This window comes from Gekko japonicus, unplaced genomic scaffold, assembly GCF_001447785.1.
Source record: "Gekko japonicus isolate JY-2015 unplaced genomic scaffold, Gekko_japonicus_V1.1 scaffold538, whole genome shotgun sequence".
Classification (NCBI taxonomy): domain Eukaryota; kingdom Metazoa; phylum Chordata; class Lepidosauria; order Squamata; family Gekkonidae; genus Gekko; species Gekko japonicus.
Genome location: NW_015168062.1, coordinates 694807 through 704157, shown reverse-complemented (window position 1 = coordinate 704157; position 9351 = coordinate 694807).

Here is a 9351-nt window from a genome sequence, read left to right as displayed (position 1 = left end):
AGAAAAAAGTGCAAAAACTGGAAAGGAAACAAATCTCCATGGAAGATCAACTGCTGCAAGTGCAAATGGAAAAGGCCAACATGATTCTTCGCTTCCAGGGCATGCCAGAGAACAGGGGGGAGAATCTTAAAGAAGTGCTGAAGGAATTACTAGCCCCAGTGACAGAAATGAAGGCGGAATCACTGCTGAGCGAGATGGATGTGGTTTACAGATCATATTCAGGTTATATAAAGAAAAATAATCTGCCAGGGGAAATTGTCGTAAGATTCTCGAAGAGGCATGTGAGGGATGCAATCCTGAAAGCGGTTGCTGGAATGCCCCTGAAAGTGGGGAGAAATACCATCAGAACACTAAAGGATATTCCATTTGAAGTGGGGAAATTGTCGTAAGATTCTCGAAGAGGCATGTGAGGGATGCAATCCTGAAAGCGGTTGCTGGAATGCCCCTGAAAGTGGGGAGAAATACCATCAGAACACTAAAGGATATTCCATTTGAAGTAAGACAACGGAGAAGAAAGTACAAAGAACTTGTGCTTTTTCTTCAGATAAACTCAATTGGATATAAATGGCTATTTCCAGAAGGCGTTACTTTTAAGATCAAGGATAAAAAAGAAAAGATTGACTCTGTTCTGAAAGCTCAAGAATTCCTAAGGGTTCAGCTGGGAAGACCAGAGGACGGGAAAAAAGAAGAGGACAGCAAGTCAAGTGGCAAGGTGGACTCGGGTTCTTCCGGGGAGGACTCTCTGACAGAGCAAGGGGCAGCCGCTCCAAAAAGTTCTTATAAGCTGTGGAAGAGATGAGGAAAGGAGAAGTGAAGGCTGAAGGACTCTGAATTGAGCCTTTGAGAACTCTGAAAGGGGATGATTGGGGGGGTACTGTTTCTAGACAGTTAAATTTAAGAGGGAGCGGTGGCGCAGGCGGTAAGTGAAGCCTGCATTTACATCTGGCCGAACAGCTTCGGCTGTTTGAGCCCCACCGTGGCCGGGGTGTCCCTATGTCCCAGCTCCCGCCCACCCAGCGGTTCGAAAGCCCGTTAAAGGGCAAGTAGACAAATGGGTACCTGCTCTTAGAGTGGGGGGGCACCCGTCCCTCTTGGCGTGGTGGCAGCATGAGCAGTGAGGCAGTGGCGAAGCAGCAGCGACGGTGGAGAACATGGCAGTGGCTGGCGAGTCAAGCGAGCGAGCAGAGGCTGGGCCGGGAAGTGCAGAGGCAGGGCGACGCAGCAGGCCGGAGCCTATCAGACAGAGGCTGGCAGCGAGCACGCGCGGACGTGCACTTGGCCCAGACCTCAAGGAATCGGAACGACTGAAGGAAGACCTGCGCCAGAAGGACATCGTCGCCGGACTGGGAAAAAGATCTCCCACAGATAACAACGAAGATTCGCTAGAGGGTGCCTGTTAGGCTAATCACTCTCCCCATTGTACGTATGTAGCCCTAGGTAAGGATTGGTATTAACTGAACATGTAAACCGCTCAGAGCCCTCAGGGGGTGAGCAGTATATAAATTGAAGGAAATAAATAATAAATAAATAGAGTTAAAGAAAAAGAAAGTAATACAAATGTTTGACTCAGTTTATAATAATCTAAGTGAAGTGAAGATTTGCTGTAACTAAGCTAGTGAAGATCTCCTCTCTTGGGTTTTTAGTTAGTAGTGGGTTCTTTTGCTTTATCCTATATATGTAATCCCCCCCTTCCCTTTTTTCTGTAGTAGTTTTGTAGTTTGATAAAAAATAATAAAAAATCCCCTCCGGGGGCTTAAAAAAAAAGAGAGAGATTTTTAAGAAGGCACTGCAAGGCCATCTCATTTACTGGGGCTTTTAATGGGGTATAAACTGCAGGTATCTTCTGGGTTATTTGGGGGGTTAGCAGGAAGTTCTCTCCAGATGGGTAAAAGATACAGATGAATTGAATCGCTGTAGTTTAATCATAGAATCATTGAGTTGGAAGGGACATCCAGGGTCATCTAGTCCAACCCCCTGCACAATGCTGGAAATTCACAAATACCTCCCCCCCCCATACATCCCCAGTGACTGCTGTCACATGCCCAGAAGATGACAAAAATATTTTATACTAATATTTTAGTAATTCCAGTAAATTAAAATCTTGGTAGCAACAAAGAGAGAAGATCTAGTACTCGGAGCAGCTGGTACTCAACTGCCGCAAGTGAGCTTATACAGAACTCTTTTTGAGAGCAGGCAGGGTGAACTTTCAAGAAAGAGTAAGATTGGAGGTTCATAAACTACAGTTCTTTCCCACTTTTCTTGAAAATCCAACCTGGAGTTCTGTATCGCCTGGAAGTTGCAGATTGCTGTTGGAACACAGGCTGGGTTTCTTTTCAGTTAAAAATGTTGTTTTACCTCTACAATAATATGGATAACTGCATTAGTTTTTGTGGCACCCAAATGATCCCTTTCTAGCAGCTCTGCAGTACTGAACAGCTGTTAGAAACACAGGCTCTTCCAGAAACTGATGATTCACGTGATCAAATTAGTGTGAGAAGATCATGGGTTGGGTAAGAAGGCTTCGGCCTGCTCTGGGCAGCCCAGGCTAGCCTGGTTTTTGTCAGAAGAATTGGTGTTAGACAGGATGATGGACTAGATGGACTATTGGTCTGGCCTAACAGGGCTCTTCTTATGTCCTTATGTACCACCAATGACTTATCGGAGAGATGTTTGTATGGTGTGGAAAAAGCCAAAGTACCACACATGGTCTCCACATGATGGGCTTGTCAGAAGCTGAAACACACTGGCTGGCTGCCCCTCCCCCAAGATCTCACACAGTGAGGTTTTGTCAGAACAAGCCTTCATGATCGTTTTGACACCTGTCAAACTTGATATGGTTCTAGCCAACTCACATTCTCAATTAATTTATTAGAACTGGCCTACAGGTTAGCGACTCTTTGATTTTCTCACGGTGCCCTCGACCCTTCCAAGCATTTGTGTACCAACGTAATAGAACAAGGAGTGTGGTCTTTACAGATTAGGTCAAAGGCCTCACAACAGTTTTGATGGCTCACAGGCCAAGAGCTGAAGCCCACACAATGTAAGTAAGGAGATGTGACACTAAAATGTAAGCTTTCCATGGTTATGACTAGTTGGATGATGAAGCATGCCACAAGCAAAAAAAATCACCATTTTAAAAATAATGCTATAACAAGAGCTATTGTACATGTGTTGTACATATTGTGTGCAGTTCTAGAGGCCTCACTTCAAAAAGGATGTGGACAGAATGGAGTAGGTGCAGAGGAGAGTGACGGGGATGATCAGGGGCCTGGAGACCAAGCCCTATGAGGAAAGGCTGAGAGACGACTGAGTGTTAGACAGGGAGAAGAGGAGGCTGAGGGGGGACATAATTGCTCTCTTTAAGTATTTGAAGGGCGGTCAGAGGAGAGCAGGGAGCTATTCCTTTTGGCAGCAGAGAGGATAGGACGTGCAATAATGGGTTTAAATTAAGGGCGGGAAGGTACCAGCTGGATATTAGGAAAAACTTTTGTACAGTCAGAGTTGTGCAACAGTGGAATCAGCTACCTAGGGAGGTGGTGAGCTCCCTCTCACGGGCAGTCTTGAAGCAGCAGTTGGACAAACCCTTGTCAGGGATGCTCTAGGCTGATCCTGCATCGCGCAGGGAGTTGGCCTGTATGGCCCCTTCCAACTCTGTGATTCTGTGTGATTCTATGATTCTATGACCATTGGGGCTCAAGTACACACCGGAATTCCTGTACCTTTGTTCTCCTTGCTCATTAATAGAGTACCTGGCATAGACTGCTGTATCAAAGTCAAAACTGATTGAGTTAACTACCTGGAGAATGCATGTGAAAGAATGGGAAATATTGGGCAAACATCCCCATTTGCTGGACAGCACCAGTAGGATGCCATCTCATTAAATGGCTGTCTTTCTGGATATCTCTCCCCACACTGATAGCCTAGAAATGTGATCTGAATGTCTAAACTTATTTTTTAAGAATAGCAAAGCCGTTGGAGATGGTCTTATCAACACTAGAACAAAGAATATCATGTTGTTAGCAGTTCGCCGAAGATCAACAGTCAGTGGAAATTCTTATTTTCTGCCAATTTTGTGAGAAAGGGAAAAGATGTTGGCTTCTGTCATTACACATCTGGTACCCTCCCTCCCCCCAATCTTGAACATAGTTTTCACATGAAGCTTGCCTTATACCGAATCAGACTCGTAGTCCATCAAAGTCAGTATTGTCTACTCAGACTGGCAGTGGCTCTCCAGGGTGCACATCACCTACTGCTAAATTCTCTAACTAGAGACGCCAGGGATTGAACCTGGGACCTTCTTCATGCCAAGCAGATCCTCTACCACTGAGCCACACACCCCTAGTTACTGTCAAACTCACTCTGCATTTTACAGCTTGTTCGTCATAGCAACCAAGGGGGGAAGTGGGAGAGTGTGAAACCAAAATGCTTTCACTTTGCTAGGTTGCTTTGATGTAGCAGGCATCATATCACTTCTGAGAACCTTAGCGTCCTTGAGTCTCATCTTTCCCTGCTTGCCTTTGTTTTACATGTTGGAGGGGATGGCACAGTGGGTGGCCATTACTTTTGGTGGGTGGAATACCAAGGGGTGATTGGTTCTGAACCTTTTAGGGCGCTTGCTTGAAACCTGTATATCTATTGCTTTCGTGCCTTTAACCTCAGTTCCAACACCCCCAGTGTACAGGCTGGATCCTATCAATGTCTCAATAAACTTATCATTCTCCAGAGTGAATGTTGTTGGGAACTGATTTATCCAGGGGGCTGAGCTACATAGTTAAGTACCACATATGAGCTCCTGCCCTCAATTAGCTAGGTATTCTGTGAATTCTGTGATGCTGAAAGTGATGTTTTAATTTGGTGTGATGTGTGGGTTTATTTCATTTTATTAAAAACTACCTTAAGACGAAGTAGGTCGTCTGTTTCTTAATTAGAATCAAACTCCGTATGAGGCTGCGTTATTTTGAGGTAACTGGATTCCCTCCACTTGTGCCTGTCTTCAGTTTTTTTTCTAGATCCTCCTCCCTTTATTTTGTTTTAAACATCTGGCAAGAATTGTGCAGTTGTCCTGCTTCTTCTCTGTTTTGTTTCCCTCATGAAAAAGCTGAATTTGTGCAATTGAAGGGGAAAGCGTATGGCAAGGATTGACGCTGCACCTGCTGCTTTTGTCTTTGTAAATATAGCATCATGATGAGGACTGTGGGTATTGAATTTGTACAACTTGCACAAAGCAAGTTCTTCTAATCAAGACAAGGATTTCTGAAAGCCGTAAACCTCTCTGCTTGAGCTAACAGGAAGGGACAAGGATGATAAGTGAGCCCAAGATCCTGTTTTCAACTCAAAAGTTCCACTCCAGAGTATGCACACTGGAATATTAATATTGGGCATTTACTGTAATTTTTCCCCTGCAAATGCCAGTCTTCAGTGTGGCTCAAGTGGCTGGGTGTGTATTAGGGGTGCGCAAACACAGAGAAAATCAGTATTTTTGGGGTTCCGGTATACCAAACGCAAAAAGTATTGGTATACACCAATATTCCCAAATCCCAGTATCGGTACTGTACCAGGATTTGGCAAAGAATCGGTATTGCCAAAAATATTCAGCGCTCTCTCCCTTCCTTCCTTCAATCCCTCCCCGAGCCCGGCTGGGGAAGGAAAGACAGATCAGGATGGGGAGGCATTTTTAAACGATCCCTTAACCTTACCCAGCCGGCCCACCATGGCAGGTTGTCAGAGGAAGGGAAGTTAGACTGGGGAGGCATCTTTAAGTGCCCCCCTCCCTTCCCTAACTGGCCGCTGTCATGCCTGTCGGGGCAGGCATGACAATGCCTGCCCTTGACTCAGCCCCAGATCCAGCTCCTGACAGCCTAAGAGGGGAGGATTCTGTGACTTTAAGAGCTGAAGAAGCATAAGGATCTGCACCTACTGTAAGTACGGAGGAGGATACACAGCAATCTGAGCCAACTACAGGACGGTTTGCACCTGGGATTGATCGGTTTTAACAGCAGCCAGGACCTCGCACAAAGGTGCTAATGGGTTAATGAGCCAGAGAACTATTTAGTAGGGCCTCTGGCCATGAGCACTTTGTGCTGGCAACCTTGTTCGTAGAACCCGAAGCTCTGCACCTTGATTCCTTTTTGACTCTGTGGCTTTTTGGACTCGGCTTGTGTTTGTGGACTTCTGCTCTGGCTCCTGACTCCCAGCTTTGAATCTGATGACACTCTTGGCTTTGCTATCTGGACTCTGACCTCTGGTAACGTTTGACTATGGCTGTGTCTGGTGTTTTGGGGCTTGTTTAACGCTCTGCTGACTGCTCTCCCGGCTGACCCTCGGACTTGTCTTGTGACCCACCCTCCCAGCCTGACTCCCTGGCTCTACTGTGACAGCTGCCAGGGTGGGTTGGCTGGGGAAGGGAAGAAAGATTGGGGAGTTTAAATCCCTGCAGCTGCTTCTGTGGAGTGGTTTAAAAACCCCACAGAAGAAGCAACTCTAGGATCTGTGCAGCCAGGGAGGGAGAGCCCACACAATGGGCAGAGGAGAATTTTTCTACAAATGAGGGGGAGTCCTCTGCATAGCAGAAAAATATTTAAAGTACAAAATATATACCGGGGTTTTAAAAAAACCACCCCATGGAAGAAATACTCTTGCATCCAGAATGGAAGTGAATTCTTAAATTGTTTTTATGCATTTTTATACTGTAATTTATATGCACTTTGTGCTCGTGTAAGCTGCCCTGAGCCCGCTTACGGGAAGGGCGGGGTATAAATGTAATGAAAATAAATAAATAAATAAAGCAGCCCTGGGATCTGTGCAGCTGGGGAGGGAGAGCCCTCCCTGCTGCACAGACCCAGTTGGGAGAGGGGCTGGGGAGTGGTTTAAAGTTTAACCCCCTTCCTTTTCTCTGGAGTTGTGCCACAGCTGTGGCCCAACTCTGGGAGGAGAAGGTTGGGGTTTAAACCCCTTCCCTTCACTTAGGAAGTGCAAATAAAAGCCGAATAATATTGGCCTTTATTTGGGTAGGGCTACTTCAGTAGCTGAATACAGATCAGAGATACAAAAAAAATACCGATAAGGTATTTTTCGGGTATTTATTCAGCTCAATATATATATTTGGTTATTTATTCAGCACAATATATACCGAGCGCACACACCTAGTATGTCTCTATATGTCTAATTTTTCTACAAATGAGGAAGAGTCCTCTGGGTAGCAGAAAAATATTTAAAGTACAAAATATATAGTAAAGGTAAAGGTTTCCCTTGCTCAAAAGCTAGTGGAATCCGACTCTAAGGGGTGGTGCTCATCTCCATTTCCAATCCAAAGAGCCAGCATTGTCCGAAGACATTTCTGTGGTCATGTGGCCAGCATCCAGGCCTCGGTTTCTGCCGGAGCACCGCTCCACCAGTCAGGAGCCCAGGGGGCGGGCACATAAGCCCCGCACCCTGCTCCCACCAGCCATCAGTTGGGACATGGTGGGGGGGTGAAACATTCCCCCGCCTCCCTGAGCCCTGGGGTGAGAGGTCATTCTGGCTCCCCCAGCTCTCCTTTGGGGCTCCTTAAAAAGTTATGGCCACCACTGCTGTTCTCCGCGGCAGCTGCGAAGCCCGCGGGGGGTGGGGGCAGGGCAAAATGTTCTCCCTCTCCCTGAGCCCCGGGGTGGTGGCCTTGGACTCGTAGGGGCAAATTCCACCTCTCGTGTGTGATGCCGCTCATTGTTCAATGAGAACATTGGACCAGGGGATCCAATTCTATGGGCCCCAAAAAAGGCTGCCCTTATCCCCTCCATTGTTCTCTTTGGTGGGAAAGAAATTATGGCTGCCATTGCTGTTCTCGGCAGCTGCAACACCCGTGCGGGTGGGGAGGGGCGGAGCGAAACGTTCCCTTGCCTCCCTGAGCCCCGGGGTGGTGGCCTTGGACTCGTAGGCATTGCCGCTCAGACATCACACACGAGAGGCCATTCTGGCTCCCCCAGCTCTTGGGAGGGGCTCTTTAAAAAGTTATGGCTGACGTCGCTGTTCTCGGCGGCAGCTGCTACCCCCGCGCGGGTGGGGAGGGGAGGGGCGAAACGCTCCAAACTCGTAGGGTAGCTGCTGAAGCCTCTCCCCAAGATACCAACCAAGATTGAAGAACATTGGACCAGGGGGTCCAATTCTACAGGCCCCCAAACAGGTTGCCCCTATCCCCTCCATTGTTCTCTTTGGTGGGAAAAAGTCATCATACAGAACAATGGAGGGGATGGGGGCAACCTGTTTGGTGGCACGTAGAATCTGACCCCCTGGTTCAATGTTCCTGAAACATGGTGGGTATCTTGGGGAGAGGCTCCAGCAGCTACCCTGCGATTTTGGAGCATCTCCCTCAAACCCCTTCTCCTCCAGCCCCCAGAATATACCCTATGTTTTCGCCATTGACTTCAATGGCCCATAGGATATAATGGAGCCGAACTGCGGGAAGCCGATTCAGATCAGAGAATCTGATTCGGCCCGCAGCAACCTGAAAGGGGCCCGAATGCATCATTTTCGGGGGTGCATTCAGTTCAGACGAACCAAATGCACATCCCTCCAGCAGCTGGCTTGCTCGGGCAGCTGCGAGGATCCTGAGCAAGCCAAGGGAAGGGAAGGTGGTTTAAACCGCTTCTCCTTCCCTCCAGCAGCCGGCTTGCTCGGGCTTTCTGCAGCCACGGGGATCTTGAGCAACCCGAGGGATGGGAAGGTGGTTTAAACCGCCTCTCCTCCCCTCCAGCAGCCGGCTTGCTTGGACTCCCTGAGCAAACCAAGGGAAGGGAAGGTGGCGGAGCAGCTGGAGACATTGAGCCTCAGCTCCACAAGTAATGAGCACTCGAGCCCCACCCCCAGCAGCCCTCAGGCCGGAGCACCTGGAGCAGTCTTGGGAGGCAGATTGGCAAAAAGCAAAACCAAAAACGCAGGAACTCAAGAGAACTCCAGGAATGGAGCCGATTCCTCTTCCACAGCCCAAAATGCGACCCACGAAGCCTGAGCTTGTTTTTTCTCATTTGCAAGTCTGGCCTCTGCACTCCTTTAACGAGGCAGCCCTGAAGTTTGGGGCGGAGGGAGTTTCTTTGCACGCAGCTTGTGCAGCTGGCTGAGTGCCTCTTCTGCTTGCCCACCTCTCACCTCTGCACCTCATCTTCTGCCAGGCATGGAGGAGCCCAGCTCGCCCAGGCTTCTTGCCTCCTGCTGCCTTGGCCCTCTGGTGCACGGGTGAGTCCCCAAAGTTTGACTCTTCCTCTACAAGTCTCTGGTGCTGGAGGTATCCGCCTCCTTCCCTCCTGCCTGCTATGGCTGCATAATTGTGAGAGATTTCTTAACATAGTGTTCCTGCCAGGGAAGCTGGGGACCCTGCCC